This window comes from Bos indicus x Bos taurus, chromosome 19 (assembly GCF_003369695.1).
Source record: "Bos indicus x Bos taurus breed Angus x Brahman F1 hybrid chromosome 19, Bos_hybrid_MaternalHap_v2.0, whole genome shotgun sequence".
NCBI lineage: Eukaryota > Metazoa > Chordata > Mammalia > Artiodactyla > Bovidae > Bos > Bos indicus x Bos taurus.
Genome location: NC_040094.1, coordinates 35,168,045 through 35,180,485, shown reverse-complemented (window position 1 = coordinate 35,180,485; position 12,441 = coordinate 35,168,045). Strand labels below are relative to the sequence as shown.

The 12,441-nt window shown below is 53.2% G+C and overlaps 1 long non-coding RNA gene across 1 annotated transcript; it reads right to left on the bottom strand.

Moving 5' to 3' along the window:
* Positions 1 to 7,351: 7,351 nt before the first annotated feature.
* LOC113877058 lies at positions 7,352 to 10,109 on the bottom strand. Its single transcript, XR_003506679.1, has 2 exons — positions 7,832 to 10,109; positions 7,352 to 7,606 (listed from the first exon to the last, which is right to left on the bottom strand). It is a non-coding gene; the product is annotated as an uncharacterized LOC113877058 (long non-coding RNA).
* Between the last annotated feature and the right edge of the window lie 2,332 nt (positions 10,110 to 12,441).

Genomic DNA, 12,441 nt, shown 5'->3' with positions numbered 1-12,441 from the left:
CTCCTCCGTCCATTGAATTTTCCAGGCAAGAGTACTGGAGTGTGAATACATCTCCGTTGCGCAATATCAAAGCTATGGTTTTTCCAGTAGTCATGTATGGAGGATGTGAGAGTTGGACCATAAAGAAGGCTGAGTGCTAAAGAATTGATGCTTTCAAACTGTAGTGTTGGAGAAGACTCTTGAGAGTCCCTTGGACAACAAAGAGATCCAACTAGTCCATCCTAAAGGAAATTAGTCCTGAATATTCATTGGAAGGAATGATGCTGAAGCTGAAACTCTGATACTTTGACCACCTGATGTGAAGAACTGACTCATTGGAAAAGACCCTGATGCTGAGAAAGACTGAAGGCGGGGGAAGAAGGGGACGACACAGGATGAGATGGTTAGATGGCATCACTGACTCAATGGACATGAGTTTGGTGGACAGGAAATGGTGGTGATGCACAGGGAGGCCTGGCCTGCTGCAGTCCATGGGGTCACAAAGAGCTGGACACGACTGAACGACTGAACAACAGGCGTTGTGCAAAAGAGGAAGCAGATTCAGATGCAAGATGACTGGGACTCAGTAAGAGCTGTAGATACAGAGCTGAGTGAGGACTCCATCAGCTTGGGACCCTTGCTGCTGCTTCCCTTCCTGGGCTTGGGCCAGCGCCAAGGGCGTTTCTTGACCAAGGTATCAAAGGTGGCGTTAGAAACCTTATCTGGGATCCAGAGAATGAAGGGATGGACAGGTGTGTAGACATCAGGGAGGCCGTGCCCTCAGTAGGGTGCCCAGGTCATCACACCCTGCAGCAGCCAGCTGCTGGCTCGGTAGCAGACCAGGGGTTGTCCCAGGAGACATCTGTGCGGGAAAGGGAAGGAGAGGTCACAGCCAGCCCAGGCCCACTGACCGTCCCCCCACCCCCACCCCCCGCCAGGTAAGCAAAGATACTTGACAGGGGACGGGACAGCCCGTGTTCACACATCTGATAAGAGAGGCTGAGGCTGGGGAGCCTGATGGGTGGGCCAGGGGCTCGGGTGAGAGTCTGCCTCCCTGAGGCCTTGGCCATGTCCCCCACACACACCCCCCCATCCCTTTCCAGTTAAGATGCTTCTCCACAGATGATACCACTCTCGTCTAACACTTTCCAGTGGCTTTTGAGGCTTGGTGTTACACAAATCAGTTTTCAACAAAATGCTTGCTGTTATCAAATAATCATGGGCTCCCTAGAGTTGCAAACCTGGCTGTGTCCAAGGCTGCCCCACATTTGCACAGAACCTGGACAGGGAGGCTCCTGGGGGCGGGGAGGAATCTCTGGGGTGTCCATTAGGGGTGCAGATCAGTAGTCCCCTGGAAGGTAGGAGATGACCAGGCCTAGTGGCTTTAGGAGGAACTGCGGGGCTGGTGGGGCCCGACTGGAGTCCTCACTGTGAGGTGGGGTGGGCTGTTATGGGGTCTGGTGCATCAGGAGCCCTTGGGCAGGCGGGTCTTCAGATCAGGACAGTCAGAGGGAGGAGGAGGGGGTCTTTGCAGGTGCTGGTGTGCAGTAGCCTAGGCAGGATGCTGTGCAGTTTTCGGGGCAGGATGTAGGGGTCTGCACAGGGAGGGGAGCCAACCCTCAGCAGGTTGGCACCAACCTGGCCTCAAAACTTTCCACTCCTCCTGGACTTCCAGTCCTCCCTGTCCTCTCTCTGGACCCCTAGCCCCTCTCAGTGTAGCTTCTTCCTCCGTTGTACTCTCATAGTCCCCTCAGGGCCAGGCCCACTGAGACTGGGGACACACTGTGGCCGAAGGGAGGGGGCTGGGAGAGTGCCCAGTGTCACCCTGAGGGCTGGGTGGGGCTGGAAGCTGGCCCCGGCGTAGCGGGCACCAATGCCTGATGCCCGTATCTGCGTGCCAGCCAGCAGCAGTCAGAGGTGGGCTGTTCTCAGGGTCAGAGACTGGGGACTTCTGCTCTGTGGCACCCCAGCTCCACCCTGGCCGATTGCCCAGCCCAGCCCAGCATCTCCCCCGATGCTTCCACGCTGGACTTCTGCTCCTGTCCCTCCTGAAGTCAGGCTCAAACCCCTGGGCCCAACACAGCCACAACGTGAACAAAGGTTTGGGCCCGGTGGCTGGAGGGACAGGCTGCGTAGCACTGAGAAATGGTGGGTTTGCCAGCCAGGCCAGGGCCAGGCCACCAGACCCAAAGGTCCTGGACCCTCCTGGGGACAGGAGCAGTTCCTCCACACTGGACTGGCTCTCACAACTTTCCAGTGCCAGTCCGTCTCGGCTCAGGGTCACGCTGAAGGGGGACTGAGGCCAGCTGTGGAGAGTGGAAGTGAAGCATCTGGGAACCCACTTCAGGCCCCCCATCCCCGAGCCCCTCTCCACCACCCTCCCTGGCTCCGGCAACCGCCTGCCAAAGCATTCGGCACCTGTGAGCACCCACTCTCAGGAGATGAGGGCCCCCTCTCTGTGGTACCAGAAAGATGCTGGCCTGCCAAGGCCACTTGGCTAGGCCCTTCCTGTTGTGGGCATCTGCCGGTCTGGGCCCTGCCTCAAGGACGAGACATCTCAGCTGAGTTCTGGGTCCCGGGGCCTCAGCATCTGCTCTCTGTCTCTAGTTGATGTTGATCTCCTCTCTGCGTCCCCTGATCCCTTGATCATAGTCTGCCCTGGCAGATTCCCTGCATCTCTCCTGCCCAGAAGCTCATTATACTTGTGTGTACAGCTCTGCTTGCATTTCTTTCCAGACAAGGAGCACACTCCTAACTAACGTGCTGGGCTCCTGGCCGCCTGGGCCTGTTAGCTTGGTTCACCCTCGGGCAGGCACCCTGCCCAGTGCCTGGCACGTCTCTATCTTGTACAGCTTTCCTGTTATTTGAACCCATGTCTGGGCTACGAGTCAGGAGAACCTGGACTCTTGGCCCTTGAGGGGTTGGGTCCTCCCGGCAGGAGCCCCCTTCCTGCCTGCAGCTCCTCACCAAACAGCAGCAGCAGCCGCCTCATCTGTAAATCAGACTGTTTCTGCTGGGTCTGGCCTTCCCTCACCCCCACACCACCCCCATCAGCCCAGGACATTTAACCTCTCCAGCATCCCCTCCCTACCACCATCCTAAGGCCCACGTCCTGGACAAAGGGGAACTGGTCTGGGGAAAAGGAAGCGCCAGGCAGGGCCTGCCCCAGCGTGCACGGCCTCAGGCAAGCATCCTACTCACAGACCTTGGCCCCTGCTGGGGCGGGGGGCTGGGGACCCCTAGACCTGCCATCTCAGGTGAGAGGCAGAGGCCAGCAGTGACATCAGCACCCACAGACCTCCTCCTCTCCCCTCCCTAGGCCCCACAAACTCTGCAGCACCCACGACACTTGACTCCATGAGAACACTGCTGCTCCTTTTTTACATGGAGGGGCCTTCCCAGGATCTCGGGGAGCCTTGCAGCAATTTGAATCAGGGTCTCTGGGCCCCCGGTCCCCAAGGTCATTCCTGTGACAACCCTCATAGACCTTCCTTCCCAGCCCAACTCTCAGCTTTCTGGCAGAGCGTGTGTGTCAGCTCCCTGTGGGATGGGCCACAGGCCAGGCCTGCAGCTGTGTGTCACCAGGGACAAAGCCCAGGTCCCCTGGCCTGTTGGGTCCCTCAGCACCCCCTGCTGCTGCCCATCTCCCCCTCCTCTCAACCTCGCAGTACTGGGTGCCTGCACACATATACCACCAATTCAGTGCATTGCAGGTCTCTGTACATGCTGTTCCTTCCACCCTTTCCATCTGACCTTCCTTTTGAGCGTCAAGCTCTAGACAACTGTCCTGTCCTCCAGACAAGCCTTGATTGGGCAGGGGCCTTCTCCACCAAGGAGAGGCTATGGCCTGATCGGGCTCCTGGACCACACTCAACTGCCCAAGCACCCACTTGTTGAGTGAACTCATGAGTAAGTCAACAAGTGGGCAGAGAATAGGGACCCCCAGGAGGGACCTTAGAACGCTGAAGACCAGGGCCGAACCCTTAGGTTCTATCCAGAGGGCGGTTCAGAGTCAGGGGACTCAGGGACCCCAGCCTCCAGCAGCACAGCTGAATCAGTAGGTCTGTGTCAGGGCACAGCCCAAGTTAGATGTCTCGTCTCCAGCCTGTCCCCAGCTTGCAGTCTGGTCCCAGCAGGTCATTGCCCCTCTCCAGGCCTCAGTGTCTCACTAGGAAAATGAGGGCCTGGCCTGGACTGTCCTTTTCCTGCCGAGTCACTTGAAGAACCGGGGGGTCCTTGGCCTCTCCAGATCAGCCCCAGGAGGGGCATGCTTCCTTCATCCTCAAGTTCAAGGGGGAAATGCCAGGGCCGCTGCTTCCAGGGCTTAACCAGCAGGGGGAGCTGGGTTCCAATCTGAGCTCTGCCGCTCCCTGGCTGTATGACCTTGGGTTTATGCCTCAACTTCTCATGAGTCTCAGTTTCTCGGAAATCGGGGATGGTAAGATCCTGACCTCGCGGGGCTCAGCACAGGGAATCAATGGTCCCCATAGTGAAGGCGGTGATGCAGTTGGTATCCACCTTGCTTGGAGACAGCAAGTTGAATTGCTGGCTAAACTCTGGAAAACACTGCAGGTCTTTAAAAACCATTCATTTTCAATCCATGGGACATAAACTCAACATCAGCCAAAGCCAGGCAGAGAAGTGAAGCTTGCCAGGAGTTCACATGTTGGGTGCATGGCATGGCGGTTAGGCTGCATGTGTGGAAAACCCAAGTAGGGTTTAAATACATAAGGCTCACTTGTGTCAAAATTAAGACAGCCTAGAGCTGACACCAGCTCAGCCATGCCACCAGGGACCTGGTTCTCCTGACCTGCTTAACATGTGGCTTTTGTCCTCATGACAAGACTGCCAGTTCAGCTCCAGGTACAGGGCCATGTTCTACGCAGAGCAGGGGGAGAGGCTGGGCATCCCCAGCAGGGCTTGGCATAGGACAGGGCATCCTGCACAGCCCAGTAGCTAGAACTGGGGTTCAGGGCCTCTTCTAGCTGCAAGAGAACCTGGGAGCTTGAACTCAGGTGAGATAGGAGGGAAGTCATAGTTAGAATGAGTGTTGAGTCACGCATTCTCCTCTCCTCGGAGAACCACATGCTGCTGCTGTCTGTCTCAACAAGCATGTCTCCGTGTCTAGCTTTTGTTTTCCTGCTGTGCTGAAAGATGCAGCTGCCAGAAACATGAGTTCAGGTGTGGAAATAATCCAGGGGATAATGAGGCATGCTCGGTCCCAAGTGGTTGTTGAAGAAGGTGTGGTGTTTAAAATGTTGAATAACTCACATGACACAGACCCCAACCAACCTGATCAGAGGTCTAGTTGATCAAAACACACCAAGCCTGTCCTCACGGGTGCCTGCCAATGGCCGGAAGCCACGCCTACCAGCAGAAACCAGCCCTGGTAGTAGACATTGGGGTTCACAGCTGGGAAATCTCTGTTTCCTTGAACTCTCCTAATTTTGTCACATTGGGTGAATTTTTAGATGATGTTAGGTAGGGCAGAGAAAGCTCATTTGGCATTGTTATCTAATCCCTCATCTGGGTCTTGAGGTGGCAGAGGTGTGGCCTGACTGGCTCATGGGAGGGGGTGTCATGTGCCAGCCACTCTGCATGGTCCTGGACAGATGGTTCCTTCCTTTGGGACATCACTCCTTCCAGGTACCCAGAAGAGAGACAGGAGGTTGAGTGGAGAGGGATGGGGCCCAGGGGACAGTGGGAGAGGCTCCCTAGGAAGAGACAGCTGAGAGCTGGGAGAATTTAGAATGACATTAAAAAATATATATTTATTTAGCTGCATGGGGTCTTAGTTGTGGGCACCTGGGGTCTTCGATCTTCGTGGTGGCATGCAGGCTCTTTAGTTGTGGCATGTGGGATCTAGTTCCCCGACCAGGGATGGAACCCAAGCCCCCTGCATTGGGAGCTTGGTGTCTTAGCCACTGGACCACCAGGGAGGTCCTGGCATCATTTTGAAATGTATTGAAGTCCTCAAGAATGGGGAAGGGACAACAGAAAGATTTTTTTTTTTTTTTTTTAAGAAGTTTGCCAGACAAGACAGAGCCAGGTAAGCATCTCCACATGGTGGTCAAGAAGACTTGCTGTAAGTGGAGATTGCTTCGTTAAGGTCACTTCCTCAGTTTTCTACTTGATGAAAATAATGAAAAGTCAAGTTTTCTACTAGATTTTTTTTTAAAAAGCTGTTACTGAATGATTTATGCTTTTACATCATGTGTAGCTGATTGTGAGCACTTTCGACAGTTCTAGAATGTTTCTATGGAGGAGGCACTGGCGACCCACTCCAGTATTCTTGCCTGGAAAAATCCCATGGACAGAGGAGCCTGGTAGGCTGCAGTCCATGGGGTCGCTAAGAGTTGGACACGACTGAGCAACTTCCCTTTCACTTTTCACTTTCATGCATTGGAGAAGGAAATGGCAACCCACTCCAGTGTTCTTGCCTAGAGAATCCCAGGGATGGGGGAGCCTGGTGGGCTGCAGTCTATGGGGTCGCACAGAGTCGGACATGACTGAAGTGACTTAGCAGCAGCAGCATCAGGATGTTTCTAATAACTACAAAATGTCTTTCCTTCTGAGAAATAGTGGGGGGATGGGAGCTCCTAAATTTTAGCGGCTATAAGTTGCAAAGTGCTTTCCCATCCATTCAGCCATGTGGTGCCCACAGTAGGTCAGGAGGTGGAAGTTATTAGTTAATCCTCCCTCACAGGAGACAAATCCAGGAGCCTCAGAGATGGAGAGAGCCTCACCAAGGCTGCACAGGCAGAGTGGGAGTGGAGTGGGGCTGAAGTTTGTGTGTCCAACTGGCTCCTGTGGGGGTGGGGTGTATTGAGTGGCTCCAACCAATGCACAAAATAAACATCAAGGTCATGGGAGCCAAGCTTACTGAGCTGAGAGTTATCGCTCACTCAACAGGTGTTTATTGAGCTCCTACTGTGTGCCAGGCACTGGGCTAGGTGCTTGGAGTTAAGTGGAAAACAAGACAGGCATGGCCCTTGCCCTCATGGAGTGACTTTCTAGTAGGGAGGCAAACATGTAAACTTACTTGATAATCCAGCACTGTGGAAGCTGCTCTGAGGGAAAAAAGCAGAGAAGAGGGCTTGAGAGTGAGGGGAGGGTTACTGTGGATGATGCACAACGTCCTGAAAGCAGGGAAGAGGCAAGTCCTGTGCAGGTGTGGGGCAGGAGCTCCCACGCCACAGCGAGAGCACAGTCGGTGTGAAGGCCCTGGGGAGGAATGTGCTCGAGGATCAGAGAAGCTGACGGGCACCGGCTTGCACAGCCTGCGCTGACTCACAGGTAACCGTGTGCAGCTCAGCCTCCAGCGATGTGCTGCTGGCTTGAGATCAGCCACAGAAACTGGCAAGTGCTAAAATTAGGACTTTCCATTCTTTACATTTTATTGACTTTATTTTTTCAGAGAGTACTTCCCCAGCATGCCATGGGGGTTGGAGGTGGGTTGACAGTGCACACGACGCAGGTCATCAAGGCCTCCAAGTACTGGGGGGAGCCCAGGAGAGATGTGAAGCCACTGGGTTTTCACCAGGCGTCTCTGGTCCCCACATGGGGCCGAGACCTGGGGCCAGGGTAGCCGGGAGGCCATGTGGAGGCGCATGTGGTCCCTGCAGGGCTGCCAGGTTCAGCAAAGGAAAACACAGGACGCAGGTGGGACCTCCAAATTCAAGCACAGTGGGGCCTCCTGTGTTTGTCTGCAGCCCCACCCACAGGTGCCAGAGGAGGGGCAGGGCCACACTGCTGCTGAGCAGCTCACCCAGGCCAGTCCCTTCCTCCTGGGAGCATTCCCACCACCCGCTCCCCAAAAACCCACACCCCAACCACCCCGGGCTGCACATACCCATTAGTGGTTTCCTCGGGGCTTTTCCAGCAGATCTGAGAGAGGAAATCAGGCAGATGCATAAAGGGGATGACTTCACAGGAACCACAGCTGGGGCTGCCACCACACCCTGCACTTGGCCTCCAGGCAGCCAGTCCCATCACAAAGGCCACTTCCTCCATCTGTCCTCCATTCTCCACCAGCAGGGCCTCACGGGCCTGGGGCGGACTTGATCCCACAAGATGGGGACACCCATACTGTGTTTGTTGAAGCCTCATCTGTGTTTGCTGAAAGGTCACTCTGGCTGCTGGGCAGGGAGGAAGTCACAGCAGGGAGAGGAGGCTAAGAGGACAGTGACTCAGTGATGACAGTAAGGGTCCTGGTGAGAAGTGACAGCAGCTGGGACCAGGCAGCAAGCAGTCGTCCCGATCACCACCCCCTGGCTGATTCTCACACAGGCCAGGCACACCCTGCCTCTGAGCTCTGTCTGTTGTTCCATCTGCCCAGAATGCTGTTCCTGCTGCTCCGTCCACATGGGGCTCCTTCCCGCTCACCCCTTCAAGTCCTTGCTCCAAGGTCACCATCTTGGCTGGCTTTTCTTGATCACTCCATGGAAAATCACCACCTCCTCCCCCATCAGCCCTTCTTGGGTCCATGCCTGGGGCCTGTCACCCGAGACACTGTAGTTCAGTGACTTTGTTGTCCTCTTCCAGGCTAAATCTGAGTTCTTCAAGTGCAGAGATTTGTACATGTCGTGTTCATGGTCAACCCCTTCCCCTGCCCACCATCCCCCACCCCGGGAGACTGCCCTTCACGGAGCATGTGCTTGGCGATGTAGTGAGTGACTGAGACTCTGGCTTTGGGGCAGGTGTGGAAGTGGTCAGTCAGCATGTGGGTGAGATGGGGGCCCGGCCAGGGCACTGGTGAATGTGGCAGTGGTCACAGGCCCGGGAGCCTTGTGGGGCATCCCCTGGAGACATCTACAGAGCACTGGGCGCTGGACAGAAGCTCAGGGGAGGGGAGAAGAGACGGACTGCAGTAGGGTTAACAGTCAACTTGTGTGCACAGTGGTGCCCCTGAATTCTGTGCATCCTGGGTGGGCATGTGTCCGTGTTCTGGGAACCTAAATGGACTACAAGGGCATGTGAGCGCCGTGCTGTGACTGTACTAGTGTGTGTGTCACAGTGTGACTGTGTGGACTGGAGGGCTTGGCAGTCCTGAAGGAAGTCAAGGGGCAGTCCAAGCTGCTGGCCAGCACCTCCCTCACACCCACCCCTGCTGCACTGCTTGTCACCTGTGGTATGGGCTCTGGGCCAAGGGGACTCTTGGTCCCTGCCACCTTTGGGAAGGAGTGGTGACCTTCCAGGGCTAAGAGAGAGAAGGCTGGTCTGTCATGGGGAGGCTGTGGACCTTGACTGAGGGAACTCAGCCCTCCAGTCTCCAGGGTCTCTGAGAAGGTCCTGTCTTGGTTTTGGGGACTAGGTCATCACACACCTGTCCTCTAGACCAGAAGATGTGGCTCTGGCCCTTCTACCTGTTCACTGTCTGTTCTGCATTTCTAACAAATCCTGATTGTATGGGCAGCCATGTGCCTAACTAAGCATTTGATTTCTCAGACCCCTGCAGGGGGCTGGCCATGTGACAAAGTTCTGTCTAACAAGATAAATGCATGTCTGCTGGGGGAAGGGAAAGGGGGAGGGGCTTCAGGCTGACAAGTGGGCCCCAGAGCAGGTTCCATAGCCTCTGCAGATCCGGGTGTGGGCTGCGCCGGCCGGCTGCTCACTGGGTGACTCAGGGCTGTTGGCCTTAGTCAGTGGGGAGAGTGGAGCCAGGCACAGGGAGTCCCAGAGGCAGAGGCGGCACCCCCACCCACCCACACTGTGTGCTCTTAGGTTATCACATCCCTCCCCTACTGAGCCCCCTTCTCAGCCGTGAACAGGGACAGTGACGAAGGCGAAGGTAGACATAGTGGAGGGCACAAACAAAACCATATGCGTGCCAGGACCCAGGCAAAGGAGCAGTGACCCCCACAAGATACTGAGCCAGACCTTCCTGTGAGTGTGTGTAGGTCTCCTGCAGAAGCAGGGGTCAGCAGTGGCCTGCTGTGGGGACAGGAGCAGCAGCAGTCCTGGGAGGTGTGGCATGTGGTGTCAGCCCTTTTGGAGGTCACCCTAAGGCCTGACACAGAGACTATAGCCCTTCCATAGAGAACAGACTCCAGGACTGGCCCCTTCTCCTTTTGCCCTCAGTCTTTTCCAGTATCAAGAGCTTCCCTGGTGGCTCTGAGGTTAAAGCGTCTGCCCGCAATGTGGAGACCTGGGTTCGATCCCTGGGTCAGGAAGATCCCCTGGAGAAGAAAATGGCAACCCACTCCAGTATTCTTGCCTGGAGAATCCCATGGACAGAGGAGCCTGGTGGGCTACAGTCCATGGGGTCGCAAAGAGTCAGACACGACTGAGCAACTTCACTTTCACTTTTCCAGTATCAGGGTCTTTTCCAATAAGCTGGCTCTTTGCATCAGGTGGCCAAAGCATTGGAGTTCAGCTTCAGCATCAGTCCTTCCGATGAATAAATGGGGTTGATTTCCTTAAGGATTCACTGGTTTAATCTCCTTGATGTCCAGGGGACCCTCAAGAGTCTTCTCCAGCACCACAGTTCCAAAGCATCAGTTCTTCAGCGCTCAGCCTTCTTTATGGTCCAACTCTCACATCCATACACGACTACTGGAAAAACCATAGCTTTGACTATACATACGGACCTTTGTTGGCAAAGTGATGACTCTCCTTTTCAATATGCTGTCTAGGTTTGTCATAGCTTTTCTTCCAAGGAGCAAGCATCTTTTAATTTTGTGGCTGCAGTCACCATCCACAGTGATTTTGGAGCCCAGGAAAATAAAATTCGTCACTGTTTCCAATTTCCCCCCATCTATTTGCCATGAAGTGATGGGACTGGATGCCATGATCTTAGTTTTTTGAATGATGAGTTTTAAGTCAGCTTTATCACTCTCCTCTTTCACCCTCATCAAGAGACTCTTTAGTTCCTCTTTGCTTTCTGCCATTAGAGTGTTATCATCTGCATATCTGAGGTTGTTGATATTTCTCCTGGCAATCTTGATTCCAGCTTGTCATTCATTCAGCCTGGCATTTTGCATGATGTACTCTGCATATAAGTTAAATAATCAGGGTGACAATATACAGCCTTGATGTACTCCTTTCCTAATTTTGAACTCCAGTATTCTTGCCTGGGGAATCCCATGGACAGAGGAGCCTTGCGAGCAATAGTCCATGCAGTTGCAAAGAGTCTGACATGACTTAGCAACTAAACAACAAATAAGGACAGAAATTTGACATTACCTATTAAAATCACAAGTGCAATACTCTTTAACTTGGCACACATCTACTTCTGGGTATTTTAAACTTGCAATGCACAAAATGATGTGTTCAAGATAATTTAGTGCAACATCATTTGCAAGAGCAAAAATCTTAAAGTAGTAGTGTACACCTATAGGGTCTTGGTTAAATAGGTTATATTTGAAAAGAGGTACTATGCAGCTGTAAAAAAGAGTGGAGTGAGACTTCCTGCTGGTCCAGTGGTTAGAACTCCAAGCTTTCACTGCTGAGGGCACAGGCTCAATCCCTGGTCAGGGCACTAAGATCCTGCAAACTGCATGGTGGTGCCACAAAAAATAATGATAAAAGTTAAAATTTTAAATAAATTTTAAACAAATATATAAATAAAAATAAAAGTTTTTATATAAAGGTTTTTAAAATAAAGTCTATATAAAGTTTTAAATAAAAATAAAAGTGGGTTCAATGCCAATGAGGGCTTCTGTGGTGGCTCAGTGGTAAAGGATCTGCCTGCTAGTGGGAAGATTCCACATACTATGGAGCAACTAAGCCCCTACACCACAACTATTAAGCCTGTGCTCTGGAGCCTAGGAACTGCAACTTCTGAGCCCACATGCCCTAGAGCCCATGCTCTGCAACAAGAGAAGCCACTGCAATGAGAAGCCAGCAAACCACACCAGAGAGTAGCCTCAGCTTGCTGCAACTAGAGAAAAAGGTCTCGAGGCAACAAATACCCAACACAGCCAAAAGCAAACAAACAAAACAGAAAGGAACTGAATAGACACTGAACAGATATTTCCCCAGAGAAGAATGCTCGTCAGCCTGTGAAAAGATGTTCAACGTCATTAGTCATGAAAGAAAGTGAAAGTGAAATTGCTCAGTCGTGTCTGACTCTTTGCCACCCTGTGGACTGTAGCCCACCAGGCTCCTCTGTCCATGGGATTCTCCAGGCAAGAATACTGGAGTGGGTTGCCATTTCCTTCTCCAGGGGATCTTCCCGACCCAGGGATCAAACCCAGGTCTCCTGCATTGCAGGCAGACACTTTAACCTCTGAGCCACCAGGGAAGCCCTCATTAGTCATGAGTGTAATGCAAATCAAAACCACAATGACATACTACTTCATACCCACCAGGATGACTACAATTTTAAAAAGAAAAATAAGAAAATAATAAGTGTTGGTGAGGATGTGGAGAAATTGGAACCCTCAAATACACTGGGGAGATAGTGAACTGGTGTGACCACTAAAGGAAACAGTTCGGCAGTTCCTCAAAATGTTTAAAAAC